The 9,910-nt window shown below is 38.6% G+C and overlaps 1 long non-coding RNA gene across 1 annotated transcript; it reads left to right on the plus strand.

Annotated features, from left to right (window-relative positions):
• The first annotated feature begins 2,561 nt into the window (after nucleotides 1–2,561).
• On the plus strand, nucleotides 2,562–9,547 carry LOC134856684 (uncharacterized). Its single transcript, XR_010164835.1, has 3 exons — nucleotides 2,562–2,879; nucleotides 3,480–3,672; nucleotides 9,345–9,547. It is a non-coding gene; the product is annotated as an uncharacterized LOC134856684 (long non-coding RNA).
• Nucleotides 9,548–9,910: the final 363 nt, after the last annotated feature.

Consider the following 9,910-nt stretch of genomic DNA (forward strand, 5'->3'; position numbering starts at 1 on the left):
CCAGAATAGTCTGACGGTGGGCTCGGCAGTTCTAAGGCAACAAAAATCCATGGTTTAAGCACCCTAGAGAAACGTTTTTGCGAATTGGCCTGAATAGAAAAAAAACCGAGATTACTTATATATATTACTTACTTTATTCAAAAGTCAGAAGAAAAACTAAGAAAAAAGGAGTTTTTTTGTAGAGATACCAAAATAGCAAGCTTTTTACGAAGGAAGCAAATAATAGCGACTCTTGCATACATACAGCCGGCTAGCTGCGACATCGACAAAAGCGCTCTTTGAGTATCCCAAACTGGCCAAAATATTCTCAATTTAAAACCTGAACATTTTCATAAAAAATAATCACTGTTAAAACATAGTTTACATTTTGATATAAGCTAGGCATCAATTGTCTTTCAGACTGAATAGAAAAATCAGTCAAAACTTGCTAGTTAAAAATCGAAAAGCTCAAAATTTGACACAGTAAAAGAACCACTCCAGCGCATATGTTCATTTATATATAATGGGTAAAAATTTTGTTCCCTCAGCTCAATCAGTTAATAAAAAATTTGAGTGTATTTTAGTAATTCAGCTGAAACACTTGGAGTTTGAGAAGTATTGATTAGCTTTGCGTGGTCAATCAGGCGATGTACCAAAAATCAAAGGCAAAGTTGTCCAAAAAGCTACAAAACATGGGTCTGAGCGGTTTGAGCTGAGAAGTGGTTTTTCAACGCAATATGGACACCAGTATGAAAAAGTAATCATATATTTTATTCATTCAAAAGGACTGTTTTATTCAAATTAAAGTTTAAGTTATAGATTGAAAAAATACAATTGAGTGATATAAAATGTTTGTAAAAATCTGCATGACGTTCATGTAGGTGCATGAGTTTTGCATTTTTACTGTAGTTTTCAAGCTTTGACGCAAGTTCACTAATGGAAAGTTTACAAAGTCTGGTATGGTTGCTCTTTCTTTCTGAGGTAAAGCAGCACGGCCACTGGAACGGCCATGATTTCAGGTCCGAGACCCATAATGGGCACCACACTGCCCCAACACACACCGCGGTCTGCATTTTCAGGAAACTCTTCATTCTCAAAAAAGATGGTCCAACCGTCGCTGTAATAAGCCAAAATTTGAAGGAAATCAGCTACAATGAGGGTCAGAACATTTAATGTCGAAAACACGACAACCACCTTAGCGCAGGTCTCCGTTCGAAAAAGGCTGGCTATGAACCCAAGCAGCGTTAAGAGAGAAACTGCGTGTCCTAAGACGTAGAATCCCCTCGCAGCTTGAATCGTTGTTGGAGCGTCCAATTTAGTCAAAAAGCACCCATCGTCATCACAGAAGGTCCATAGGTTAGCGCGCCACTGTATCGTTTTATTGCAGTCATGAATGTCCACTTCTGCTTCCCAGTAGTATCCACAGTTTCCATTGGCTGATAGGCTCAAAAGTAGACCGGTCAAAACGAGAATGGACCCAACAGTTACCAAAGAAATTTCGTTGTGGTTCATTTTTTAAGCAAAACCCTTGGTGTTGTTTATATCAATCGTGTTGTTTAATTCTTGACGATGTTTGAGATGCGAAAAATTCAAAAAAAATCAAACGTTGGGCTCACAGCTCAAGAATGGGAATATAATAAACTCGAAATGAATGAATTGCTGTACGGCCGAACGGTAGAGCCGATTATCATAGAAAACATCTAACTCTTTGTGGTATGTTTACTTTCAAAGATAACAGGAAAGAAGGTTTGCTTAAGTTTGTTCACATTTGTTGTCTCGCCATCAAAAGGTTTCAAATTTGGGCTTTACAGGTCTTCAAAACTTGAACAAACGTTCAATCCAAAAACAATGAAAGACTGAAAAGCACTATTTTGTAGTCATTCAAATGTTTGGTGGTGTTTGATTTTGTGTATGTAGCTGTGATTGACTTAAGATAAAGAAGAGTCTGCGTAAACTTACAAAGACCCAGTTGATGCGCTTCTTTATTCTTTCTTAAGGTTTTAGAATCCAAAAGAAAGCTAGCTAGATACGAGGTCAGAAGAGGATGAGGCTTAGAAAGAGAAAGAGGTCGGTTTATTTGATTGCGCCAGGGTCAAAGGATTTAATTAGCTTAGTTAGTTTATATTCAACAAAATTAAGAGTTCTTAATCTAAAAAAGTGTACCTAATTTTTATGGACAAAGAGCTTGCCTTTCATTTTTTGTGGGATCCAAAATACGGCTCAAAGTAGCTCAAAGACTGACAGCTGAACAAAGAGCCAGAATGTCTGTATGAGATGGCAACGCATTTGAAGGGGGAAAAGTCGGAGCAATAACACCGCTGAAAATCATTTGACAACCGGAATCAGCTGCCAAGAATTGCAAATGGAAAAACTCTTTTCCTCGATCTTTTTTTCAGCATCGGCATTAAACATTATTGGTCAGAGTTTCATCTTTGTGCCTGCCGACACATTTCCGCTGACCAGTAGAAAAAAGGCAAAAATACAGCCACTTCCGAAGACGAAAAATACAAGGCGTGTTTTGTATCAAAATGTATTTTATAATGCCATTCATTTTTCATTTTGCTGTTTTGGATTATCTGATGAATTTTACTCAACCTAAGAGTCCAAGACAAGCTCAATCATCTCATTTGAAAAATTCAAATGTTTCCGTTCAGAATAACGACCAGACTGAATTGATTTAAACTGGCAAAATGCATTTGGCGCTTTATTTTTTGCTCTGTTTTGTGTTCTCTGCAGTTACTGATGCATCGACCCAACTTGATCTCTCCCTCTTTCGGGAAGAGTGTCCATGTTTGAAAGCATACGACGTGGAGCCTGTGTTTGCGTACTACGCATATGATATAGACTCATGCGTTGTGTATTGTATAGGAGTTCAAGCTTGCGAGGCTGTCAACTATTGCGTATGTATTTTCTTTCGTAAACCATTTTTGTTACGATCATTTGAAAAATGGGAGGAACTTTTTATTCGGGTGTGTGCAGGTATCACAATTAATTATCGGAATAGGTCGAGTGATATATCATATCAAAGCCCTTTCAATCGTGATTTGAACGACAATTTTCAAAAAAAATTTCACAGTGTTGAGGATAACCGGTTTGAAGTTTTTGATTTTTAGTCTGATTTCGAACCAATATGATGTGAGCGTGTATGCTTACAATAGCTTATTTAAGCTTATTTTGAGCCATGAAAACCTAGTTGTGCTCAAGCAAAAGTAGTTTTTGGAGTTTTAGCGCCATTTTGTAAACAAAAGTTTAAAGTTGTCTGCAAAAATGTCTGCAAAATATTTTGAAACATTTTTTAAAATCATTTTAACATTTTTTGTGTATAATAAATTGTTTATATTAATTTAATAATTGCAAAAAAAAGGAAAATGTTAGTGATCATTTTATCCAACCTTGCCCTTAAGAGTTACCCCACTATGCTATTTACATGTATTATTGTATAAAAACCTTTCAAGGTTCAATTGAATTTGTTATTTCATTGGCGACTTATGCTTGCTTAGAGTGGGACGAAATTGTGCAAAGGATATAGTAAATTTGGCGTGGGTTATGAGCCCGAGGCAATCAACAACCTGGACTGTGCCGGCTTCCCTTCCGTATCTTCCACTTCTTCCGAGAAGTGGTACTGGGTCAAAGAGGTCATTGACGGGGAAACCACTGACTGCCAGATAGAACACGACAGACTGGGCCAAACACGTATGCATTTCAGTACGCAGTGAAAGAGGCTCCAACGAGTCTGTTTCTTAGAGTTATAGTACACTTGGAGAGTTTGGATAAACCGTAAAATCCCCTCATAAGAGACCAACCGTATACATGTCCCCTAGCCAGCCATTAATTTTGAAAGATGATTATGTATTCATGATGCCTTTCGAACAAGTGCGCTCACAATTTTTATGTGGGATTGCATTTGAATGCTTGTTTTCTCAAGAAAAAACTGTTATTTTGCTATAAATCTAAGGTATACTCAAAATAATTTCCTAAAAAAAACGTATTTTCTCCCCCCTCCCACTGCATCAATTGAGGGAGGGGAAGGGGAGAAGATTGTACGGTTGATCCAATTAACGTTCCGGTTTCGAATAAAGTGACAAAAAAGTGACAAAAAATTCTTTTCCAGACTAAATTCGAATATTGTGCGTATAGGATGTGAAATAAAAATGAAGCTATACTGAGTATATCCGTGACCGGCCCGTTAGGAGGACATACTGTGCACTGGATAGGAGCACAGTTTGGTGTCTGTAGGTCAGTATAATCGAGAGACAGGTCTTAAAGCGCGTTCCAAAATTTAAGTGGATTCAAATTTAAAAGTTTCCATAGTATGCGCGTACAAATAATTGTAACAAAAAAATTGTCGATTCATTTGTTTTGTCGCGGATTATGCAACAATCGATTGTAGCTAGGTATTCTGGGTTCGACAACTGTGAGCGGATTTTGCATTGCAAAATGTTAGTGGTTTCCGCAATTGTAATCAGAATCAGCAAAATTTAGTAATGGAATCCGCAAATGTAAGAATATTCCGCAAATTGTTCTTTTTGTTCATTAAACTGAACGGAACCAATTTTTTCGTATGAACAATTAAAAGCTTGAGCTAAAAATTTTATCCAGCAATTGCCGAATTTGAAAGCAAACACTTAACATTTGTCAGCGGAATCCACAAACAATTTCTAAATTATTGGTTGACTAAATCAGTGGATGTGTCCTGTGCAGTTTTTGGGATAAATTTGCCAACAAGCATTTTTGGATCATAATTATGGAAGCATAATATCACACATCACCGAATTTAATCATGAATGGGGATCAGTGGGTTGGGAGTTTTGGAAACACTACACATAACTATAACTTGAGGAAATTGACTTAAATGAGTAATTGACCTAAATAAAAACGGTAATGTTTAACCGACTCAACTGCAGAGCTTTTCAATCTACTGTATTCGTCACAAGCATTTGTTATGCACAGTACTTGGATGGATCCGAACTAAGAAAAACAAGATTGCTTGTGTTAAGTTGAAGTTCTGGCCGTTTTGACTGTACTGCAATGTATTTGAAATGCGTTCTAAAAATCAGTTATAAAAAGGTGATAAAGTTTCAAAAATATAGTTGAGTTTGTTGAGAAGTTACCAGTTTTTCCATAAAGACGCGCTGTTAAAATGTGGTCTTAAATTGCCCCTCAAGTAAATTTTGAAGTCGCGCCGTCTGTTTTTCTTCCAATTTCGCCAGCAGTCTTGTCTTATATTGCACAGCTAAATCGTTACAAAAGTCACGCCACTAAAAATTTTCAAAGTGGCAATCAGTCTTTTCTCAAGTTGCGCGATCAGAATTTCTTCAAATTGTGTCACCAGTCTTGTGTTAAGTCGCACTGCTAAATTTCTTCTAATTTGCGCGTTGATATCTCTTTTAATAGTCGCGCTGTCATTCTTTCTTTTTTTCGACCCTCATTTTTTCTTTAATCGCGCCGCTAAGATCTCTACTTTTTAAGTTTTGCCATTTAATTGTTTTCTTTATTTTTGTCGGTATTTTTGTTTATAACTCGAGCCAATAGATTTTACCCTGAGTCACTCTGCACTTTTTTCAAATTGCGCTTTTAGTCTTTTCTTGAGCTGCATCGTCATTTTTTTCATAGGTCGCGCTGCCCAAGTCTTTTAAAGGTGCAACATAAAAACTGTTTGAGTCGCTTTGCTACAATCTTAACAGAGTTAGACTTTGTCGCCTGTCTTGTCTTAAGTCGCGTTGCTTACTTTTTTAAAAGTTGGGCGCTGATATTTTTTTTTATAGACGCGCCGTCATTCTTTTTTTTTCAGACCCTCAGTTTTTCTTCAGTCGCGCAGCTAAAGTTTTCACTTTTCAAATCTTGCCATTTAATTTTTTTTTAATTTTGCGTCCTATTTTTTGTATATAACTCTAGCCAATAGGTTTTTTCCTGAAAGAACCTGCAATTTTTTTTCGAATTGCGCCGTCAAAAGTTTCATAAACTTCACCGTTAGTTCTTCCTTAGGCCGAGCAGCCTTAGTTTTTTCTTAACTCGGGCTGTCATTATCTTATTAATTCGCACCATCAGCATTTTCTTCAGGCGCCTAAGCAAAATCTTTTCTTTGGTCGCGCAATCAGTCTACTTTCGGGTTTTTCCGTCTGCATTTTGGCCTAATTTGTGCCGCCAGTCTTGTCTTAAATCGCGCTGCTTAGTCATTTCTTAAGTTGCGCTGCTAGCAATAATTGAAGACGCGCTGTTTTTTTTTAAATTCATGTCATCAATTTTTCTTTAGTCGTGTTGCTATTGTTTCTTAAATCGTGCCGCTGACGAGTACATGAAATGCGTTGTTGATTCTTCCCCCAAAAGCCGCGCCGCTAAAATTTTTATTCAATTGTTGGTGTCAATCTTTGTTTCAAGCTTTACCCTCAGTCTTTTTTTCAGCCGCCTCGCCCCGATCATTTCTGAACTCAGGCCGTCACTCTTTTTCTGAGTCGCGCCAAGAAATTTTCCGTAAATCGGGCTTGAAACTTTTCTTAAGTTAAGCCATCAAACTTTCTTTAAGTCCGACCTTCAATTTTTTCTTATGTTGCAGCATGAGCTTTTTCATTAGTCACGCTTTCAAAATTTTTCTTAAATCGCACTGTCAGTTTACTTCTAAGCCGCACCAACAGTGTGTTTGAAGTTGCGCCGTCAGTCACGTCGTAAGTCGCTCTGCTGTTTCAAATTTTTTAAGGCGCGTTCTTAAAGTGTTTGCTTTAGATGCGCCATCAGTCTGATCTTAAGTCGTTACGTCGGTTTTTTTTCTCGAACCGCGCCGCCAATCTTGTCATAAGTCGCGCTGCTAAGCCATTTCATAAGTCGCACCATCAAAATCCTTTCACTGCATTTTTTTTCATATTTTGCGTCGCTACTTTCCTATTCTTTGATAAGTGGCGGAGCTAGATTTTTTCATTAGACACACTGCAAAATTTTTTTAAATTTGCGCCATCAGTTCTTTACTAAGCTGCACCGTCAGTCTTTTTTAAGTCACTTCATCAGTCTTTTCTTAAGTTACTTTCCAACTCACTTCCCCGGCTGAAATGGACTTCTAAGGCTCCGCCTATTTCAAATGGACGATTTCGTCAGTCTTTTCTTAAGTTACTTTCCAACTCACTTCCCCGGCTGAAATGGACTTCTAAGGCTCCGCCTATTTCAAATGGACGATTTCGTCAGTCTTTTCTTAAGTTACTTTCCAACTCACTTCCCCGGCTGAAATGGACTTCTAAGACTCCGCCTATTTCAAATGGACGATTTCGTCAGTCTTTTCTTAAGTTACTTTTCAACTCACTTTCCCGGCTGAAATGGACTTCTAAGGCTCCGCCTATTTCAAATGGACGATTTCGTCAGTCTTTTCTTAAGTTACTTTCCAACTCACTTCCCCGGCTGAAATGGACTTCTAAGGCTCCGCCTATTTCAAGTCAGTCTTTTCTTAAGTTACTTTCCAACTCACTTCCCCGGCTGAAATGGACTTCTAAGGCTCCGCCTATTTCAAATGGACGATTCCGTCAGTCTTTTCTTAAGTTACTTTCCAACTCACTTCCCCGGCTGAAATGGACTTCTAAGGCTCCGCCTATTTCAAATGGACGATTTCGTCAGTCTGTTCTTAAGTTACTTTCCAACTCACTTCCCCGGCTGAAATGGACTTCTAAGGCTCCGCCTATTTCAAATGGACGATTTCGTCAGTCTTTTCTTAAGTTACTTTCCAACTCACTTCCCCGGCTGAAATGGACTTCTAAGGCTCCGCCTATTTCAAATGGACGATTTCGTCAGTCTTTTCTTAAGTTACTTTCCAACTCACTTCCCCGGCTGAAATGGACTTCTAAGGCTCCGCCTATTTCAAATGGACGATTTCGTCAGTCTTTTCTTAAGTTACTTTCCAACTCACTTCCCCGGCTGAAATGGACTTCTAAGGCTCCGCCTATTTCAAATGGACGATTTCGTCAGTCTTTTCTTAAGTTACTTTCCAACTCACTTCCCCGGCTGAAATGGACTTCTAAGGCTCCGCCTATTTCAAATGGACGATTTCGTCAGTCTTTTCTTAAGTTACTTTCCAACTCACTTCCCCGGCTGAAATGGACTTCTAAGGCTCCGCCTATTTCAAATGGACGATTTCGTCAGTCTTTTCTTAAGTTACTTTCCAACTCACTTCCCCGGCTGAAATGGACTTCTAAGGCTCCGCCTATTTCAAATGGACGATTTCGTCAGTCTTTTCTTAAGTTACTTTCCAACTCACTTCCCCGGCTGAAATGGACTTCTAAGGCTCCGCCTATTTCAAATGGACGATTTCGTCAGTCTTTTCTTAAGTTACTTTCCAACTCACTTCCCCGGCTGAAATGGACTTCTAAGGCTCCGCCTATTTCAAATGGACGATTTCGTCAGTCTTTTCTTAAGTTACTTTCCAACTCACTTCCCCGGCTGAAATGGACTTCTAAGGCTCCGCCTATTTCAAATGGACGATTTCGTCAGTCTTTTCTTAAGTTACTTTCCAACTCACTTCCCCGGCTGAAATGGACTTCTAAGGCTCCGCCTATTTCAAATGGACGACATGTCTGGAGTTTAGAAAATCCAAGTTTATGTGGATTATACCTCTAAGTCGCATGATAGCAGCCATCTAATTTGAGCAATGTTCAACTGCAACAACCGACCATCTCTTTCAATCAGCAGACATCAACTTGCAATTACAAGCCAAAACTTTGAATGATGACCTCAGGACAGCAATAAGCCTCATCTTGACAGCCGACAACATTATGTAGACAATTGACGCCAAGCAACTCGATAATCTAACCCAATCACATTTAAGACAAAATTTTGGATAATTCTAATAGACATCCCACCCCAGACCCTCCCGTTTTTTGCGATTGCAAAATAGAATCGGCTGCACAGTGCACTCATTGTTGCATACTCTATTACAACGAAGCAGTGTTGCTCGCAAATATACGTGCAATGACCAAAATCAGCTCAAAAAGGGCAAAATTTTCAGAAATTATGCAAAAATTTCAGAAATTACCTGAAAATTTGCGAAAACTTGAATGCGAAAACTTAAAACATTTTTGGAACGAAACAAGGAAATTAAAATAATAAAAAAGCTTGAAATATAACAGTCTTCCTCCATTTTTGAGTTTATAGCGCATACGTCTACCCTGCTTGACCTGTTCGAGTAAAGCCTTCGAACCTATGTTCGACTTTGTTCGATTATAACCTTCGTTCGACCGTCTTAGTTTCCGACGAATATCGGCCGAATCATGAGTACAACACCCCAGCGCGATACAGGCACTTATCTCGTTCACCCGCTCGCCATTTCCCGAGTCGAGAATTTTCACCTAATTTGTCCAACCAATAAATTATTCCAATATTTTGATGCTTAGCTTCATCGAATGACTACACAATTCAAGTACGAGGGTACCCGCTGCAAGTATTTTGCGAATGGGGCCAAAATGGAGAACCCACCAAAACTTATATGAATTTCGCATCTGCATATACCACAATTTCTCACTGGGGTGGCAGCAGCTACGGAAATTTTGGCCCGACCGGGTATTCAAGAAGGACTTTTCAAAAAGCGAAGCTGTTAGTGGACAAATGTTTCCTGGCAGTGGACGTGGCTGATGTCTCATATTCGACTTCGACCATAACAGGTTCATCTGTGCAAGATAACTACGATGCACTCTGTAAGTTACTGATTTATTTTTTGCTATAATCTATAACTGTGAAATTTTCAAAAAAAAAAAACTGACCTAATAAAAGGTCAAAAATGTTGTCGACTTTTTTCAGGTCGACCACATTGATATTCTGAGCTCTCCCCAAGCCCTTAAAAGACCCTATTTTGTCCAAAGTTGCTGCGCCGCAGGCAAAATTTCAAAAAAAAAGGCCAAAAAGGCATTTTTAGGCATTTTTTTGGAAAATTGTGACCAAAAAATTGCGTTTTTCGGCGCAC

This window comes from Symsagittifera roscoffensis, unplaced genomic scaffold, assembly GCF_963678635.1.
Source record: "Symsagittifera roscoffensis unplaced genomic scaffold, txSymRosc1.1 SCAFFOLD_510, whole genome shotgun sequence".
Classification (NCBI taxonomy): Eukaryota; Metazoa; Xenacoelomorpha; order Acoela; family Convolutidae; genus Symsagittifera; species Symsagittifera roscoffensis.